Source organism: Orcinus orca, chromosome 15, assembly GCF_937001465.1.
Source record: "Orcinus orca chromosome 15, mOrcOrc1.1, whole genome shotgun sequence".
Lineage (NCBI taxonomy): Eukaryota > Metazoa > Chordata > Mammalia > Artiodactyla > Delphinidae > Orcinus > Orcinus orca.
The window spans coordinates 47,051,270-47,072,179 of record NC_064573.1 but is presented as its reverse complement, the minus strand read 5'-3'; the positions used below and the strand labels follow the sequence as shown (position 1 = coordinate 47,072,179).

The following is a 20,910-nucleotide window of genomic DNA, read 5'->3' as shown; positions in this document are numbered from 1 at the left end:
CTGGTAGTTTGATAGGGATTGCATTGAATCTGTAGATTGCTTTGGGTAGTAGAGTCATTTTCACAATATTGATTCTTCCAATCCAAGAACGTGGTATATCTCTCCATCTGTTGGTATCACCTTTAATTTCTTTCATCAGTGTCTTATAGTTTTCTGCATACAGGTCTTTTGTCTCCTTAGGTAGGTTTATTCCTAGGTATTTTATTCTTTTTGTTGCAATGGTAAATGGGAGTGTTTCCTTAATTTCTCTTTCAGATTTTGCATCATTAGTGTATAGGAATGCAAGAGATTTCTGTGCGTTAATTTTGTATCCTGCTACTTTACTAAATTCATTGATTAGCTCTAGTAGTTTTCTGGCAGCATCTTTTGCATTCTCTATGTATAGTATCATGCCATCTGCAAACAGTGACAGTTTTACTTCTTCTTTTCCAATTTGGATTCCTTTTATTTCTTTTTCTTCTCTGATTGCTGTGGCTAAAACTTCCAAAACTACGTTGAATAATAGTGGTGAGAATGGACAATCTTGTCTTCTTCCTGATCTTAGTGGAAATGGTTTCATTCTCATTTCATTGAGAATGATGTTTGCTGTGGGTTTGTCATATATAGGCTTTATTATGTTGAGGTAAGTTCCCTCTATGCCTACTTTCTGGAGAGTTTTTATCATAAATGGGTGTTGAATTTTGTTGAAAGCTTTTTCTGCATCTATTGAGATGATCATATGGTTTTTATCCTTCAATTTGTTAATATGATGTATCACATTGATTGATTTGTGTATATTGAAGAATCCTTGCGTTCCTGGGATAAATCCCATTTGATCATGGTGTATGATCCTTTTAATGTGCTGCTGGATTCTGTTTGCTAGTATTTTGTTGAGGATTTTTGCGTCTGTATTCGTCAGTGATATTGACCTGTAGTTTTCTTTTTTTGTAACATCTTTGTCTGGTTTTGTTATCAGTGTGATGGTGGCCTTGTAGAATGAGTTTGGGAGTGTTCCTCCCTCTGCTATATTTTGGAAGAGTTTGAGAAGGATAGGTGTTAGCTCTTCTCTAAATGTTTAATAGAATTGGCCTGTGAAGCCACCTGGTCCTGGGCTTTTGTTTGTTGGAAGCTTTTTAATCACAGTTTCAATTTCAGTACTTGTGATTTGTCTGTTTATATTTTCTATTTCTTCCTGGTTCAGTCTCAGAAGGTTGTACTTTTCTAAGAATTTGTCCATTTCTTCCAGGTTGTCCATTTCATTGGCATATAGTTGCTTGTAGTAACCTCTCATGATCCTTTGTATTTCTGCAGTGTCAGTTGTTACTTCTCCTTTTTCATTTCTAATTCTATTGATTTGAGTCTTCTCCCTTTTTTTCTTGATGAGTCTGGCTAATGGTTTATCAATTTTGTTTATCTTCTCAAAGAACCAGCTTTTAGTTTTATTGATCTTTGATATTGTTTCCTTCCTCTCTTTTTCATTTATTTCTGATCTTATCTTTATTCCTTCTGCTAACTTTGAGTTTTGTTTTTTTTTTTTCTTTCTCTAATTGCTTTAGGTGTAAGGTTAGGTTGTTTATTTGAGATGTTTCTTGTTTCTTGAGGTAGGATTTTATTTCTATAAACTTCCCTCTTAGAACTGCTTTTGCTGCATCCCATAGCTTTTGGGCCGTCATGTTGTCATTGTCATTTGTTTCTAGGTATTTTTTGATTTCCTCTTTGATTTCTTCAGTGATCTCTTGGTTATTTAGTAGCGTATTGTTTAGCCTCCATGTGTTTGTAATTTTTATAGTTTTTTTTCCTGTAACTGATATCTAGTCTCATAGTGTTGTGGTCGGAAAAGATACTTAATACGATTTCAATTTTCTTAAATTTACCAAGGCTTGATTTGTGACCCAAGATATGATCTATTCTGGAGAATGTTCCATGAGCACTTGAGAAGAAAGTGTATTCTGTTGTTTTTGGATGGAATGTCCTATAAATATCAATTAAGTCCATGTTATTTAATGTGTCATTTAAAGCTTGTATTTCCTTATTTGTTTTCATTTTGGATGATCTGTCCATTGGTGAAAGTGGGGTGTTAAAGTCCCCTACTATGGTTGTGTTACTGTCGATTTCCCCTTTTATGGCTGTTAGCATTTACCTTACGTATTGAGGTGCTCCTATGTTGGATGCATAAATATATATATATATTTTTGCGGTACGCGGGCCTCTCACTGCTGTGGCCTCTCCCGTTGTGGAGCACAGGCTCCGGACGTGCAGGCTTAGTGGCCATGGCTCACGGGCCTAGCTGCTCCGTGGCACGTGGGATCTTCCTGGACCGGGGCACGAACCCGTGTTCCCTGCATCGGCAGGCAGACTCTCAACCACTGCGCCACCAGGGAAGCCCCCAGCTTTCTTTTGATTTCCACTTGCATGGAATATCTTTTTCCATCCCCTCACCTTCGGTCTGTATGTGTCCCTAGGTCTGAAGTGGGTCTCTTGTAGACAGCATATATATGGCTCTTGTCTTTGTTTCCATTCAGCCAGTCTATGTCTTTTGGTTGGAGCATTTAATCCATTTACTTTTAAGGTAATTATTGATATTTATGTTTCTATTACCATTTTCTTAATTGTTATGGGTTTGTTTTTGTAGGTCTTTTCCTTCTCTTGTGTTTCCTGCCTAGAGAAGTTCCTTTAGCATTTGTTGTAAAGCTGGTTTGGTGGTGCTGAATTCTCTTAGCTCTTGCTTGTCTGTAAAGGTTTTAATTTCTCTGTCAAATCTGAATGAGATCCTTGCTGGGTAGAGTAATCTTGGTTGTAGGTTTTTCCCTTTCATCACTTTAAATATGTCCTGCCACTCCTTTCTGGCTTTCAGAGTTTCTGCTGAAAGATCAGCTCTTAACCTTTTGGGGATTCCCTTGAATTTTATTTGTTGCTTTTCCCTTTCTGCTTTTAATATATTTTTTGTTTTTAATTTTTGATCATTTGATTAATATGTGTCTTGGTGTATTTCTCCTTGGATTTATCCTGTATGGGACTCTCTGCGCTTCCTGGACTTGATTGACTATTTCCTTTCGCATATTAGGGAAGTTTTAAACTATAATCTCTTCAAATATTTTCTCAGTCCCTTTCTTTTTCTCTTCTTCTTCTGGGACCCCTATAATTCGAATGTTGGTGCGTTTAATGTTGTCCCAGAGCTCTCTGAGAGTGTCCTCAATTCTTTTCATTCTTTTTTCTTTATCCTGGTCTGTGGTAGTTATTGCCACTATTTTGTCTTCCAGGTCACTTATCTGTTCTTCTGCCTCAGTTATTCTGGTATTGATTCCTTCTAGAGAGCTTTTAATTTCATTTATTGTGTTTTTCATTATTGTTTCTTTGCTCTTTAGCTCTTCTAGGTCCATGTTAAACGTTTCTTGTATTCTCTTCGTTCTATTTCCAAGATTCTGGATCATCTTTACTGTCATTACTCTGAATTCTTTTTCAGGTAGACTGCCTATTTCCTCTTCATTTGTTTGGTCTGGTGGGTTTTTATCTTGCTCCTTCATCTGCTGCATATTTTTCTGTCTTCATTTTGCTTAACTTACTGTGTTGGGGTCTCCTTTTCACAGACTGCAGGCTTGTAGTTCCTGTTGTTTTTGGTGTCTGCCCCCAGTGGGTAATGCTGGTTTAGTGGGTTGTGTAGGCTTTCTGGTGGAGGGGACTGGTGCCTATGTTCTGGTGGATGAGGCCGGATCTCATCTTTCTGGTGGGCAGGACCGCATCTTGTGGTGTGTTTTGGGGTGTTTGTGAACTTAGTATGATTTTAGGCAGCCTCTCCACTAATGGGTGGGGTTGTGGTACTGTTTTACTAGTTGTTTGGCATAGGATGTCCAGCACTGGAGCTTGCTGGTCGTTGATTGGAGGTCTTAGCATTGAAACGGAGATCTCAGGGAGAGCTCTCGCCGATTGATATTACGTGGGGCCAGGAGGTCTCTGGTGATCCAGTGTCTGAACTCAGCTCTCCCACCTCAGAGGCTCTGTCCTGACACCTGGCCAGAGCACCAAGACCCTGTCAGCCACACGGCTGAAATAATAGAAAATGGATTTATTCTTCCTCATGTTATCACTTCCTTTTATTAGGATTTTCTTGTCAACAACTCCCTTGATGTTGTTGCTTCAGGCATTTGTTCGCTCTCACACACTGGCCCATTCCTGCATCCAGCCGCTGACGTCAAGTGTCACTCTTACCCGATTCAGCGTTCCGTCTTCCGAATTTGTAAGTTTAATTGCCTCTCAGATCCAATCTATTATTTATCTATAGAGATAAACTAAAATCCAAAAGACAGAGTTTAAAGCGAAATCTAGACTTCCCTTAGGATTATGGACAAAGGAGTATAGCTAGTATATGAATCTCTAACATTGTAACGAATGAAGAATGATCCTCTCCAACATGGATAAAAATCCCCTGTAGATTTCCAGGATCCCAGCCCTGAAAAGGCTCACCCAGCAAATTTGTCATGTGATGGTGAAAATCTGCGTCCAAAACTGTCATGTAAGGACATTAAAAAATTAGTTATAGGGCTTCCCTGGTGGCGCAGTGGTTAGGAGTCCGCCTGCCGATGCAGGGGACACGGGTTCGTGCCCCGGTCCGGGAAGATCCCACATGCCGCGGAGCGGCTGGGCCCGTGAGCCATGGCCGCTGAGCCTGCGTGTCCGGAGCCTGTGCTCCGCAACGGGAGAGGCCACAACAGTGAGAGGCCCGCATACTGCAAAAAAAAAAAAAAAAAAAAAAAAAAAAAAAAATTAGTTATAATTAACAGACAATATTATATTTGTTTCAGGTGTACAACATAGTTATTCAATATTTTTATGCATTATGAAATGATCACGGCAATAAGACTGATCACCATACAAAGTTGTTCCAATATTATTGACTATATTTCCTAATTATACCCCGTGACTTATTTTTTTATTTTTAAGACTTTTTGGACGTGGACTATTTTTTAAAGTCTTTATTGACTTTGTTACAAAATTGCTTCTGTTTTATGTTTTGCTTTTCTGGCCGTGAGGCATGTGGGATCTTGGCTCCCCGACCAGAGATCAAACCCACATCCCCTGCATTGGAAGGCGAAGTCTTAACCACAGGACCACCAGGGAAGTCCCTACCCTGTGACTTATGTACTCTTCATCACACACAAGCATTGCTGATCTAACTCATCGCCTTAGAGGAGGAACATTTAGAGAGCTCAGCTAAGTCCGTGTTCTTTGGCTTGCGGGATCTTAGTTCCCCAACCAGGGATTGAACCTAGGCTACAGCAGTGAAAGCACCGAGTCCTAACCACTGGACCGCCAGGGAATTGTCTAAATGTCTTGAACTATGTATTTGTAAGAGGTTAAGGAGAGGACTTTGAAGTTGCCCTCCACATGAATTCAGTCCTCTGGGGGAAAGAGTTTTCCACAACCACTTTTGAGTCCCAGTCTGCAGCCAGTAGTTGGCAGATTTGGCAGGTTACTGATTCTATTGAGAATCCAAGGAAACCAGGAATCCTCTCTCTTCCAATAAGAACTCACAAAATTTTCTGCATTTCCTCTGCAGGGGTGCTTGTCCCCTTGCAGCACATCTGTAGACTCCAGGTAAATTATATTGTTCTTGATCCTCTTCCCCCCAGAGAGGCCCTTGCTCATTATTAAAGAATCATATAATTTCATACTTAAAGGGGACTTCCGGGATCATGTAATTCAATCAAACTTTTTTTTTAAATAGTGGGAGAAACAGAAGCCCAGGGAAATTAGTGACTAATGTCACACTGGATTAAAACCAAGCTATCTAGATTTAGTTGAAGGTTCTTTCGATGGTCCTCATTCCCATTTGTCTAGGAGACGTAACTAATGAGAATGTGGTCAAGCTGACCCCATTTTAACTTGTGGAATTTATTATTTTTCCTTCCCACAGTGTTTATTGGGTAACACTTTGGAATCCATTGAGGCTGAGCATGTTTTTAAGAGTTTACTTGAGTAATAAAAAAAAAAAAAAAAAAGAGTTTACTTGGAGAATTCCCAGGTGGTCCAGTGGTTAGGACTCGGTGCTCTCATGGCCAGGGCCCCAGGTTCGATCCCTGGTCGGGGAACTAAGATCCCGCAAGCCACCCGGCGCGGCAAAATAAATAAATAAATAAGTAAATAAATAAAAAGAGTTTACTTGAACAACGTCTAGTCCTAGTGTATCATTTCAAAACCAGAAGCCCCAGGCCCATAAATCCAAACTGCACTTGCTCTTTTTCCCAGAATGTTTTTATGTAAATCTCCGGGGTTTGATCAGGATGTTTGGTTGTGGAAGGTGAAGTGATGGGAACGCAGAACTAGATTACACCAAGCTGGACTTTGTGGGGTGGGTTGTGGCAGCCATGGGGTAAGTGCTGAAAGAAGATAAGGAGACGAATTAGTGAAACTCCAAGACCAAGCTACATGCCTCCTTCTTGGACATCTGAGAGAGGCATATGTTGCAGCAAAAAGAACACCAGCTTAGTGGCCAAAGTCGGTTCTGTCATTGACTAGCTGTGTAGCCTTGGTCAAATGAACTTGTGTACAGCAGTTTGCTTATGTATAAAATGGGAGTCATTAATACCTACCTTGCAGTTGTGTTAGATGGATAAGAGATAACATATATAAAGTCCCTGGTAAGTAATACGTGTGCAAAAAATGCTCATGTGTATGTACATATATATACATGTGTATGCCTGGAGTGTGTGTGTATATATGGGGTGGTGTGTGTGTGTGTGTGTGTGTGTGTGTGTGTTGGGTTTCAAAGGGAAAAGGCCAAGCCTTTCTATTATAAAGTCTTGTTTTTTGTTTTTTGTTTTAAAAACAGGTGACACTCTCTGAAACACAAATTTCCACAGTTTCTAGGGGTATGTGAGTTTGAGTGTGAGCATTGTCATGGTCTATCCGTTCTTGCTTCACTCAAACATCATGGAAACAAGCTGAAAGGGAAATCGTATGTCTTCAACGTATCCCTCACCTTTCAGAATATAGAAAGCAAACAAAAAATTCTCAAAAGTTTTTGTCAACTCATTAAGTGTTAATTAAACATTTTATTTCCCCAGTACAAAATGGAGGGAAAGAAGTTCCAGCCAACGGTGTTTACTGTCTAGTTGGGAAAATAATGTTTTATACAGTGAACAACCAGAGAACAATACAAGGTGGTATGCAAGCCGTTACCAACTAGCTCTCGTTTCAGAAGAAATGGTCCTAGGGGCTGGGTTTGGCTTGGAAAGGCATCTTGGGGGGCTCCCTAGGGTAGTATTTGAAAGTGGGCTTTGGAGGCAGCAGATAGGAATGAGTCCTGGAACCACTACCAGTAGTTTTTGTCTGGTCACTAAATTCTAATCCTTGATCACCTCATTTGCGAAAAGAAGAAAATCTTTGTTTCTCAGGGTGTTTTAAAGATTAAACAAGATAACATATAGATCACTAAGCACAGACCCTGGCACATAGTGAGATCAACAAATTGGCTAAAGAAGTGTGTTTCTTGTTCAAGGTGAATCTTAAAACATCACAAGAGTTGTCAAGGATGTGGAGAAATTGGAGCCCTCGTGCGTTGCTTGTGGGAATGTAAAATAGTGCAGCCGCGCTGGAAAACAGTCTGGCAGGTTTTCAAAATATTAAACATGGAGTTACCATATGACCTAGCTATTCCACCCCAAGAGAAGTGAAAACATACATACACACAAACTTGTACACAGACATTCAGAGTATCATTATTCCTAATAGCCCCAAAGTGGAGACAACCCAAATGTCCATCCGCTGAGGAATGGATGAACATAATGTCGTGTAGCCACACAGTGAAATATTATTCAGTAATAGAAAAGAATGAAGTACTGATACACGCTGAAACATGGGTGAACCTTGAAATCTAAGCGAAAGAAGCCAGGCACAAATATCACATATCATAGGATTCCATTTATGTCAAACGTCCAGAACAGGTGAATCATCATACAGATCAAAGCAGATTTATGGCCACCAGGGGATGGTGCGTGGATGGTCCTGAGAAGAGAATAACTACGAATGGATTTTAGTTTCCTTCTGGGGGTGATAAAAATATTCTGGAATTAGATATTGGTGGTGGTTGCCCAATATTGCAAATATACTAAATGCCTGTACACTTTAAACTAGTGAACTACATGGTATGTGAACTATATCTCAATAAAGCTGTGGGGAAAAAAAAAAGAGGTGAATCTTAAAAGACATGAGGTATTTGGACAAGTAGAGAGAAGCAAGCTGGCAGAGCAGAGGAGACACAGACCATGTGATCGGAGCAGCTGAGCCGTGGGTTTGAGAGAATTTGGGCGGGGGGGGGGGGGGCGGGGACGCCAAGGTGGGTCGTTTAACATCACGTGTAATAGTTCAGAGTCAGCCTGCGATGCAGTCTGAGGCCTCCTTGGGGTGATAGGAAGGGCAGAGAAGATTGAATTTTCCAGATTTATCGGAACGTAGCATGGATTGGAGTGAGCAGGGGGAAAAGAAGCAGAGAACTGTATTAGCTGCTGACAAAAGAGGAGACGCCTTCGTGGGTGTGTGTGTTCAAGCTGTGGTTGGGTCCCAGGTGAATGCTTTATTTAGTCTGTGAAGGACCCATGGTGGTCAGAGCCGGGCCTCTTCGTGGCTGCAGTGCGCGGTGCGGCCCCTGGTGGGCGCTGTGGACCGGAGCGGATCAGCCTGACGGGGGCTGCAGGGTGCACGCGGAAAGAGCCTCCGTCCTCCCTCACAGTCCGTCTTGCTTTCTGTGAAAATTGTCCCTGAGGTAGGAAGATCCTCATTTTCAGTACAGAACAAACACAAATACGGTATTTCATATCTTCTCTGCCATTTTCACCCTTCCCTGTTATTGGAAACTCTCGCCCCCAGTCTTACCTGTAGGATTCTGTCTTCAAATGTGGAATGCTGTTCCTCCCCTTACCAAACCCTCCCTGTCTGTCTTTTCTTTCTTTTCTTTTTTCCTCCTTCAGAATTTCACGATCTTTCATTTTATTCGTCAGTTCTTTTGATTAGCGATGGTAATAGGGCAGAAGAGGGAGGATTCTTCTGTTTCATTAGTTTCCGATAAAGTGTGCGGTTTCTCAAGGCTGCTTTCATAAATCTACACACTTTTGTGTCTAGCAGTCTCCCATTTCCCTGTCTCTTGCAGACTCCAGTTTTGCGCCCAGAGGCACGGAGACCTTGAGCCCCTCTACACGGCGCCTTAACTCGCCCCCAGCTGATTCTGAACGTTGAGTTTCTCTTTGCCTTTCAGCTTGCTATTAACCATTTTCTTCTTATTCCTGGATTTTGCCGTTTTCCCTCAAGTTCACTGTTATAGACTTTCTCTTGGGAGTCACCCTCAATTACCACATCAAACCTGGCTCTGGTGGGAATCCAGCTGCCCACTGTACCCGGCCTGTAAGACGATGAATCCTCTCCTCCTTGTATGATCCCCAAGCAAGTCATACTGAGAAGGCATCAGTATATCACCTCCCCGGTGGCACCTAGAATGCTTCCTAGGGAAAACCCCCAGAGAATCTTTGTTGTTATTATTATTATTAGTTTTAACAACTCAAGTTATCGTTCAGTGACTCGGTGTGCGCCTATTTTGATAATGTTTAAAGGAGTCTTCTTGATGATTGAACTTTGAAACCTAATGGCTTTTTTATTTTTGTAGCATTTTCCCCTATGAGACATATGCAACTTGGGCTGTTGAGATTGGGGAAGGGGTGAAGGGGTGAAGGGTGCTTGTTCCTGGGTAGCAAAAGTCATAGTAAGTTGCTACCTTGGGCTTCTAGAACAATCTTCTTCATTCTGTGGGGAACTCTCCCCTCCCATCCCTCCCTCTCTCCCTCCCTCCCTTCCTTCCTTCCTCCCTTCCTTCCTTCCTTCCATTTACCTTCTTAGAAGCATGACTGTTGCCCCTCATTTCCTTTTAACTGGAAATCAAAGTGTCTTTATCATTCTTAGGCTTTCTTTCCCCTTATCTTCCTCTCTGCCGGCCCCAACCACTGCATCAAGACTCTGCTCATTCTTCAAGTCATCCAGGTAAGCTGAAAAGTCAACCTCTGCATTTGACTCCGAGCTCTTACAAAGGGCGTTCTTTCCAGAAATGCCTGGCACTACTTCCCAGTCCCGCAGAACAGCTTAGCCTCAAACCAGCGAGAAGTTTTTTTTCCCCCCATCTTTCAGTCTATTCCAAGTGTATACAAAATATTCGGGACTTTCCTGGAGTTTTTAGGGCCTGAGAACATTCTGGAGATCTTGAACTTACCACTTGGGTCCAGTATATAATCTGTTGCAGTTGTGAACATGACCCTGCTCCTAGACCCTCAGGTCAACCAGATGTCCCTGCTCCTGGGAACAGCAATGATCTCAGAACACCTGACTCTGAACATTCTTCTCTAAACCATCTCCCATCCTGGATTTCTGAGAATATTGCTGTTCGTCTCATCTCATTGATTCGTTCTTCTACTGATTCATTCTTACAGTCAGTACCACACACTACAGTAGTCATACACTACCAAATATAAAATAGATAGCTAGTGGGAAGCAGCTGCATAGCGCAGGGAGATCAGCTCAGTGCTTTGTGACCACCTAGAGGGGTGGGATAGGGAGGGTGGGAGGGAGACGCAAGAGGGCGGGGATATGGGAATATATGTATACATATAGCTGATTCACTTTGTTATACAGCAGAAACTAACACAACACTGTAAAGCAATTATACTCCAATAAAGACGTTAAAAAAAAAAGGTAATATGTTCATAGTTTCCAGAGATAGAATGTAGACATCTTGGGGAGTGTGGCATTCTTTAGCCTACTCCACATATGATAAAATTTGCATTTAAACAATTGATGGAAGAGGAGAGAAGGGAGTTAGGGAGGCCAGCTAAAAGACTGATTAATATTTCAGATGAGAGATAATCAGGTCACGGACTCAGACAGTAGGGAGAGAGAGGTGGCATCCCACTGGAGGTGCTGGAAGGTAGACTCACTCTCAAAGCTTCATTCTGAGCATTTGCTTTTCTAACAGTGCCCATGGGACTGGCTCTTGAACCCACATGGAGTAGGATGCCCTGGGGAACATCAACATTCAAGGGGTGGTGTGAGAAGGAACCCCAAAGACAGAGCCCATGGATTCAGAGAAGTCAGAAGAGTCCCAAGTGAAGATGGTGTCATGAAGCCCCCAGGTGATGACGATTCTAAGGAACATGTGGTCGAGAGAGGAAAAGAAAGACGCTGAAAACTGCCCATGGATTGGGCTCTCCGTCATCGGTGTGCGTCATGAAAGCAGTTTTGGTGAGGTCGTGGGAGCATAGGGCCTCCACCATCTTTCTCCACGGCCTCTGCATACACTCCGGGCAGCTACATTTGTCTAGAAGTGTGGAGCCAGGTGAGTGGAGATGGACGGAGGCAGGGAACACTCCCTTTTAACTTCAGCAGCAGCCGTGCTGTGTGATTGGCGCTCAGCCATGGGCTCGCAGTTTGTGGGCCTGCTCTTTGCTCTGGTTGTGCTGCCATCTCCAACACGAGAGCTTATTTGGGGACATGCAGAGTATTTATTTGTAAAGATACAAAACAGCAAACAGCCTGAAATAACAGGTCTCATGAATATTCTGCAATTGCACCAGCGGTTCCAAGAGGCCCAGCCTAGTTGACTGAGGGAAGGGGCTCCAGGGTAAAGACTGATGTCCACTTGCTTCCTTATTCATTTCACTCTTCACGGGTTTCTACCGCATATAATTATTTTCTCTTGGTGTTATATTTTATGTTATCTTTCCTCCCCCGAGTGTTCGAAACAGATAGTTTTCTTTGTTTGAAGTGTCCATGGACCTAAAAGTATGGGATTGTATAATTCAGTAGTAAATGCCATGCATCTTAGACTACATTAACTTTTGCTGCTTTATCCTGATATGCTCTATTTTGATGTCTTTCTATCTCTCTCTCAGTGGCCATCTACCCTTTTAATAGTGCAGTGTTGCACATTTGTTAAGGCTTAAATTGGCTAGCTTTTTCACCTCTGTATTCTGACTCCACCAATGGAGACCTCACCCAAGCAGCAAGCAGATGGCCACAGAATCATGGTGAGGATTTGTGCAGGAAAATACGAATAAGAAAAGAAAGAAAATAGCCCTGGAAGCCAGTAAGTTCTGTTTATTCACTGACAAAGAAGTGGCTATTTAAAAATGGATTTTCAGGGCTTCCCTGGTGGTGCAGTGGTTGAGAGTCCGCCTGCTGATGCAGGGGACACGGGTTCGTGCCCCGGTCCGGGAAGATCCCGCATGCCGCGGAGCGGCTGTGCCCGTGAGCCATGGCCGCTGAGCCTGCGTGTCCGGAGCCTGTTGCTCTGCAACAAAAAAAAGGATTTTCAGGAAGGAAAAAACATCAAGTAAAAATAAAAGTTAATTTTAGAAATTTTAGTTTAGATTGAAAATTGCTGATTTGCTTATTACTTTTTTGTTCAAGAGACTTTATTTATTTATTTTTGTCACTAGACAATGAATTAAGCAAACCTTTATTGAAGCTTAAATTGTGGTACAGAAATACATTTCCACTGATTTAAGTCCAACACCATGAAGAGAGAAATTATGGCACCAAGATTTTCCCTCCTCTATCATACACACCAGGATTAATTTAGATTACTATTCAATCTATAGCTTTCATTTTTCTAGGCTTTGTTCCATACAAATTTGTGCAAATTTGTGGGTGGGAGAAATCAGAGCTCAAGCCAATAAATGTTCATCAAATCTACTGGGACACTGTTCAAGAACAAAATCCACTTTGAGCATTGGTCCTCATAATAGCCCCAAAACGTTAGGTACTGTGCGCTAATTACACAAGCGGACTGATCCATTGATTGAAATCTTCTTCAATGAAGCTTTGAATCAACAACATGTTTAAAAGTCAAAAGTGTTCCAACCACTTGATTTCAAACCAAGTAGAATTTATGTTTAGAAACACTAAAAAAAAAGTGTTTCATTTATAAATACGGAAGGAACAAAAACATCACAGCATCAATCCAGAAAGAATCAAAAATTGTTTGAGGACAAGAAGAAATACAAAACTGAGTCAGCTTTGCTCTTTTCTCAGCTGCTTAAATGTCCATATTAGCAAATACAGCTAAAAGATGCCAACTCTTTTAAGCCTGTATTTCTAGTCATTTCCCATTGACCATTTTGGAATTTTGTATCTTATGTTTTACGGATAGCACTCTGCTTCACTGTGTAGTATGTCTGGATGACCTGAACAGTTCTCATTCATCACTTGATGCTACTCCATGGTGGAAGAAATACCAGTAAGAGGAACCGTCAGAACACTATCACATGCATCACAAAGTCACAGAACTTTCTTAAGTCACAAGATAGCAAAGACATCGATTCTGCCTTGAACCAAAGTTTATGGCATATCATTAATAGAAATTAGTGGAAATGGCTACAAAAGTAAAAGTTAAGGTGAATCATCTGAGCTAACTTGACTTGTTGAATCCAATACAACCTTTATCTTAAATCTCCTTGCCAAAAAATGTAGCGATAATTCTTTTATACTACTACTTAGCAAGTTAATATAGGCATGGTACTCATGAGAAGCTAATCTCATTTAATGGGGGCCATAGAATGGCATACAGTTTCCATACAGTTCTGCCAATATTCCCTAGTATCAATCTATACCTTCTTTGCTAGTCAACACCAGCTTATTCCAAAAGAGCTCATGGTAATGAAAAATGCCAAACTCCCTTGACCTTAAAAGAAAATTATGTCCAGGGTCCATCCCCCCATTCCCCCTCTGGGGTGTAAGGTTAGTGTAAACCCACAGTGTAACAGTGTATTGCTTTGTGGAGGGGCTGTGGTTGGGAGGGAGACACCATGGTGAGGAATGAATCAATTAAAGTAACACAAGTATAGGAAGCAGTGAGATAGTAATACACGAAATGGATAACTGCAGTCATTTTCGTAGAGGACGCGACTCGTGGAAGAAGAACTTTGATTGGTGCTACAAAACATCTGTATGAAGTAGAAATTGGTTTCAATAACATTAGTAGAGAATATGTTCTAGAAAGTGGAGGTAACTGGATGCAAAATCCCGGTAGCAATTGAATAGAACAGTCCCAGATGGCTAGGCTGAGGCCAACACCTAATGAGGATGAAAGCCTTGTCTGTGCGGAATTTTGGGTGATACCTGGAGAAATATTACACTGTAAATAAAGCAAACTGAGTTGTTTTCACAAGTGTTGTAAAGTTTCAAATAGTAAAAGGTTTTCTCTACATGACTTCAATTTCACAGCAAGAGTGGCATAGGATACCTAAACGCAGACGAGAGCATTCATGCAAGATATCTAACTACTTGATATAATAATGTATACAAATCAAAATGATTACACTATCATTACATCTAGGGCTTTCTGCAACTACAAGGTGGTGGTTATGGGAAGCATGGCCCTTGGTATCAATATCTAAAAAGCAGCCACCACCTTCTTCTGTGTGTGTTCTCTTTTTGCGTTTTTTCTTCATTTTTCTTAATCAACTCTGCTGTTGTTGCTGCTTCTTAGCAAAACTGGTAAAAACAAAATTGTAATCACTGAACATAGCGCTCTGGCAATCAAGACGTTTAAAACCTTCAATACTCTGGGGCAGAGAAAGCACTGTGAGATATTTAGAACTCTGATTTACAAACAGGGTGGTCACAAATTTTTCTGGCTTGAAGACTTCCATAAGTTTCCCGATCAGGTCATCATAGGAGGTCTGACTTAAGTTTGTTTCAAAGCTAACATAAGAAAATTCTGGTTCTGGAGTGATGTGAATAGTCCAATAAGTTCCATCCGATTTCATTCCATTCATTGAATACCCACAAGGATTGAACAGTGTGGCATCAATGACAGAACCTGGTATCAGGTCACGAATTCCACTCTCACGAGTGACATCCTTTGCAGTAACACCATCTTTCATGTAGAACTGGTCCATAACTGCTGGGTCAAGCTCACTCATCAGAATTTCCAGGGTTTGATCTGGCGGACTGATTATCCGACTCTCTGGGAAATCCAAAGTATACAAGTAGCAACAATCAGAATTCATGCGTCCCATACAATATGCTGCTCCATTTGGGAGAATTGCATTAAGAAACTCTGTTTCTTCCCGGAAATTCTGGTGTGGGTACCCTTGGTGAAAAGGCTTCGTGAAATTCTTACCAGAGTAAAAGAAGCTTTGAACTGAGTCAAACCCCTTGTAATCCCTAGCAAGTTTCAACAGGGGAACCAGTGCTTTCAGCAAGAGGGTGGTACCACATGTCTTCAAAATGAAACGTTTCTTGCAGACAAACATGCTACTCTCACTGAGTACATAAGCTTCCTGCTTGTCAGTTTTTGTCACACTTATGAACATTGCACATCCTTCAAAAGTATTTCCCACTCGGATCTTGGGATGGTGCGAAGATTCCCCAGATCCTTGGTTTGCATTTGGTTGCTGCCTGGAGAACCAAACCTCCAGCAGCTTCTTGGTCCCTTCAGAAAAATGTGCATCTTCCATCACCGTGAGACTAGCGAACGACCAACAACTACAGAAAATCAACTAAATTAAATCTCTTCTCCCGCCACTGCGGATTGTTCCAGCTGTGTTATTAAAGTTCAGGTTCCTTTTTTGCTATAATCTTATATTAACTTATTTTTTAAAAGGGTTAATAAAATTTTCCCGGCTTTTTATCTTTTCTTTTTTTGGTGAGCGACAGTTGAACGTGAGTCTGTTGGAAATAGGGGCAGATACAGCTCAGTCTGTTGTAGTCTGCTGTTTCCCCGTAAGAGAGAGTAGAGCGAGCGCTAGCTAATGTCACCAGCCATACTTTGGGAGCTAAAGAAAGACTTTTAGAATCAGAAAGATAACTATTGCTCAGCCATTCAACTTAAAGATATTTAAGTGTTTTAGTTGGCTTATAATCTGATTGTGAAAGTTTAAAACATTTTTTTTTAGTTAAAAGAATTTTAAAGCAATTTCCTCTACCCACCTTGAGATTGATATATTCTTTTCTATTCTCCTTGAGTGGTATTTAAAACAATTGGATTTGAGGGGCATGGACCTAGAGTCTGTCATACAGAGTGAAGTAAGTCAGAAAGAGAAAAACAAATACTGTATGCTAACACATATATATGGAATCAAAAAAAAGGTTCTGATGAACCTAGGGGCAGGACAGGAATAAAGACTCAGACTTAGAGAATGAACTTGAGGACACGGGGAGGGGGAAGGGTAAGCTGGGACGAAGGGACAAAGTGAGAGATTGGCATGGACATATATACACTACCAAATGAAAATAGATAGCTAGTGGGAAGCAGCCGCATAGCACAGGGAGATCAGCTCAGTGCTTTGTGACCACCTAGAGGGGTGGGATAGGGAGGGTGGGAGGGAGGCACAAGAGGGAGGGGATATGGGGATATATGTATACATATAGCTGGTTCACTTTGTTATACAGCAGAAACTAACACAACATTGTAAAGCCATTATAGTCCAATAAAGATGTTAAAAAAAAAAAAGGGCTTCCCTGGTGGCGCAGTGGTTAAGAATCCGCCTGCCAGTGCAGGGAACACAGGTTCGGGCCCTGGTCCGGGAAGATCCCACGTGCCGCAGAGCAACAAAGCCTGTGCGCCACAACTACTGAGCCTGCACTCTAAAACCCGCGAGCCACAACTACTGAGCCCACATGCCACAACTGCTGAAGCCCACATACCTAGAGCCCGTGCTCTGCAACAAGAGAAGCCACCACAGTGAGAAGCCTGCTCACTGCAACGAAGAGTAGCCCTCGCTCGCCGCAACTAGAGAAAGCCCGCGCGCAGCAACAAAGACCCACTGCAGCCCAAAATAAATAAATAAATAAATTTATTAAAAACAAAAAACAATTGGATTTGATGTTACAGTCATTCTATCATTAGAACACTGGATCAAATAGTCCTTTCATTTCATTTGCTTCACAGATGATCACCAAAAAATACTCTTGTCATCAAGGCCTTATAGGTATCTGTGGGGTTCTGTCCACCTGGTACAGAGTTGGCAAGTTAAAGAAGCAAAGGAAACCGCACAGTGGTGAGTAAATGAGTTTGTTTATGGTATTTGTATTGTGATTGAAGCAGATAAATGGCTAGAGAATAATAGTTACTTCCATTGACTGGGAATAGACACTGTGGCACATAGACTTCTGTGAATTCTGCTGGGGCCGGCTACTGGGTCAGCCCCCATCTCTCTAAGGAGGTAGAGGTTATGATCTTTTTCAGAAGAGAGATCTGAAGTTCAGGGCTGTTAAGTAAACTATTCTGGGTGACACAAATCTTGTATTTCATTGAATTTCAGATGTCATCGGTTGTGAGACCCACTATGATTTTATGTACCACTAAGAAAACAAAAAGTACTCCTACAGCCGTAGCACAGTGATTATTTTATGCCTTAGAATTTTGATTGGAAAGGTTCTTATACTTATTTTGGCATTGATTTCACGCCTATGTATCTCTTGTGCATATGTAGAAAGAAAACTAAAAATGAAGTAAATTGGCTAAGGAATGTACAAAACTTCATTTTCAGAGTTCCAACTCGAAGTCTGCAATATTCATGTTTTGCTGTGCAGGCTCGTCCTCTGTGCCATCCAGAGCATGGGTGGTGTAACATCTCCTAAAAGGTTCCTCCACGACTATCTCTAGAATTCCCTTCTGGGCCGTTCCACGAGTTTTATGCCTGTCTACAGGCAATGACTACTATGGCCCACGACTGCTGGCCGGCAGCGATTCTAAGATGTATTTTGATTTCAGAAATATTAAAATGTGGGTAAAGATCCATCTTTAGGTTCATACTGAGGTCCGTCTCTCTCTTATCCTGGACACGAAGGAGGCTTTTGTCTTCTGGTTCCAGAAGCTGATGTTTTACTCCAAAGGGCAGGAGCGGGTGCTGGGTTGGATGTGCACTTCAACTTCTTCAGCTCCTTGCCTGTGTCTCACTAGATCACTCAGATCTCCTATGTTCCCTTTCAAACCTCTGAGGAAGGCATCTGGGTGAACCTTTGCGGGAAAAGGAAAATCCAAACCCAGTAAAGAACTTGTTCTGGACTTGTTCCCTTTCAACTCTCCCTGGTGATTTCAGGGGAAGTTCTCTGGAGCACACAATTCCATAAACGTCGACATTTCCAGGATATGAAGATTCTGCTGCTCCGTTCTGAGCAAAGAGGTTGGTTAAGAAAATTGTTATGTTTTCCAGGTGCAGAGGACAGTCGCTCTGAGGAAGGGACTGTTCTGAATCTTCTTGGGATGCTTTAACTGGTGTTCGTAACCTACTGCTTGTAGCTAAGTTGGGCTGAAAATACCACAATCTGTTGGGGGAGAAGAAACCTCATGTCTGTAGGTTTCAGGGGATAATCTACATCACCATAACTCAATCTTAGCACATAATTCAATCTGCCTGGAGAGGTGATCTCTTTGCCTAACACCCAGAAGGATAGATCACACTAAGGAAGGTCACCCAAAATGCTCATGTTCTGTGCATGAAAATGCATCTCTATATATTTTCCATTTTGCCATTTCCAGTTTTGACTGCCAGAGTTTGTTTGATTGTTTTATGTTTGGGCAGCTAGGGACTGAGATATTTCTTTTCTGTTTGTTTCTCCAACTCTTTTTACAGTTTAACAAGTCAAATACAAATCTCAGGGGACTTCATAAGCCTCGTGATGGTGCCGTGAGTAGCATCCCATTATTGATTGCAAATACTGCATTGGAATGCCTCGGAAGAGCCCCAAACCAAAACTTGCAGACGCCTGAAGCTCTGAGCTTTCCAATTAGGCTGAAAGTTTCCCTTGATAACCAGTAGTGCTGAAGCTTTTAATATTGTTTTGGTCTATCCGTTCTCAGCAACGTTTTCTAGTTATGAAGGCCAGCGGATCACTTGATGTCAGCGAGGTAGCTCATCCGACCCACTTGCATGCTTTCTGATCAAATATGCTACCTGAAAAAAAAAATCTTCAGCGTCACGTAAACTGATCGTAATTGGGGGCAATTCTTCTTTCCCCTCTTCAACGCTATATCCTCCTGTGCAGCCTATTTTGCATCCAGAGATACATTTGAAAGTCGAAATCCCTTAGAGCTAAATATTCTAAACTGACAGAAGAATTTCTAGTGGCACACCAGCCTGAAGCCATGTTTTTATGAGGACATCACTTTCTATTTCTAAGCTTCAGTGTGCACTCTTGCTTCCTTATTGCTGGGAGCCATGCCACATCAACTTGCCTCCCTCTCAGCTTTTAATGTTTTTTTAATGGAGTCCAGTTTTCCACCTAAGTTATGGCTAGCCTTCTGACAAACCGTCAGACGCCTAAGTAACCAGAATGGAGGTGTCCAGATGTGACACGGGGGGAAAAGGCAATGGTAAACTTTCATGCCTTTGAACAAAACCATCTTCTAAGAATTCATTTTTACCTGGCCTCTGGGTTTGCCATAAGGCTAAAAGGGGCTTAAGAACAACATTTAAACAATTAATACGTGATCTGAAGTCTTTTCTTGTAAGCCACAAGCTAAAGTCATCATTTCTCAATCTGGCTGCTGTGGTGAGTGTGTTGCCTGCACAGTGAAATAGCAGCACTGCTGCATTTTTTTCTCAAGCACAATATTGCTTGTGGAGCACTGAAGTTAGTTAGCTAATGGAATAAAAGCAAGCACGCTTTGCAGGTAGCTGGTCATTTAGAAGAACTTAAGAACATAGTTGTAAATTACAATGAATGATGAATCATTGCAGATGCAAATTCATCAAGGAAGGTGGCATTTCTGGGATAAAGGAAGAAGTATATGTTCTTGAAAGTCAGCAATTTGGGTGGCTTTATCTCTACAACTCGGAAGACATTTGAAGAACGTTTGGTAATTAAATACGCCCTCAGCAGAGAAATAATGCTCTGGGTTGTCCTGCAGGTAAGTAGAAGGTAAGTGTTCTCTCTTACCTGGGTTTTAAGAATTCTGCTTGGAATCACGCGGGTGTTCCAAGTGTATACAATCTATACAATAATATGAGTAAATGTCCTGGCTAAGAAACAGGCAGAATACATCTTCCTAGAGTCACAACAGCTAAGTCTTTCTTGGGATTCAGAGTTCAGCTCAATATCTTCCCCTCCCACACGGAACCTTCTAATCCACATCAGCCCACTTTGTGTCATCATCTTCCTTTATTTTTATTTCACCAATCATTGTCTGAAATGATTGTCTTCATTTGTTTTCTGGTTTGTTGATGCCTCTGCCTGGTAGAAAATCGCTCATTGAGAGCGGGATGTTGTTATCTGTCTCCTTCACCACTGATTCCCCAGCTCCTAGAAGCAGTGCCTGGTACCTTGCAGGTCTTCAATAAGTAAGGAATGAATGAATGAATGAATGAAAGCAGAATTCTGACTACAGTATAGTTCCAAAGAGAGTTATAGAACATTGGATGGTTCAGAAGCTGGGTATGAGATATGGCTGTATATGATGTCTAAAATGTAGTCTAATGAGGTCAGGGATTTTCTTCTTTTTCTTTTTTTTTTGCCCTGCAGCTTGTGGAATCTTAGTTCCCCGACCAGGGATTGAATCCGGGCCACCATAGTGAAAGAACAGAGTCCTAACCACTGGACTGCCAGGGAATTCCTAGGAATTTTCTTTATACTTGAAAAGAATCCCTACAACATCAGGCACAGCATATGATATTTTATACTGTTGGAGGTGGGTTAATGCAGAGGTCTTGGGGAGATGACCTGGTGTTTCATTCATTCCAGGGCTGTTATAGGGGATGTGCTGGGAGGGAGGGGGTTCCTCTTAGAGTGCTCACTGACTGGGGGGCGGGTCGCAGGGATAAGACCCCCCCAATAATAATTTACCTGGATTGACAGGGACCATCCTCTCCAGTGTGGAAATTCCTTGAACAAAGCTTGAAATTCCTTGAATAAAGGCTTTTTCCTTGGACAAAGGATAGATAAGTATTTTAG

The 20,910-nt window shown here is 41.7% G+C and overlaps 1 long non-coding RNA gene and 1 pseudogene across 1 annotated transcript; one reads left to right on the top strand and one right to left on the bottom strand.

The window, feature by feature from the left end:
- Positions 1–14,380: 14,380 nt before the first annotated feature.
- LOC101270389 (S-adenosylmethionine decarboxylase proenzyme-like) lies at positions 14,381–15,473 on the bottom strand (annotated as a pseudogene).
- A 1,430-nt stretch (positions 15,474–16,903) lies between these two features.
- LOC125961253 (uncharacterized) lies at positions 16,904–20,679 on the top strand. Its single transcript, XR_007471691.1, has 4 exons — positions 16,904–17,015; positions 17,921–18,143; positions 18,594–18,647; positions 19,701–20,679. It is a non-coding gene; the product is annotated as an uncharacterized LOC125961253 (long non-coding RNA).
- Positions 20,680–20,910: the final 231 nt, after the last annotated feature.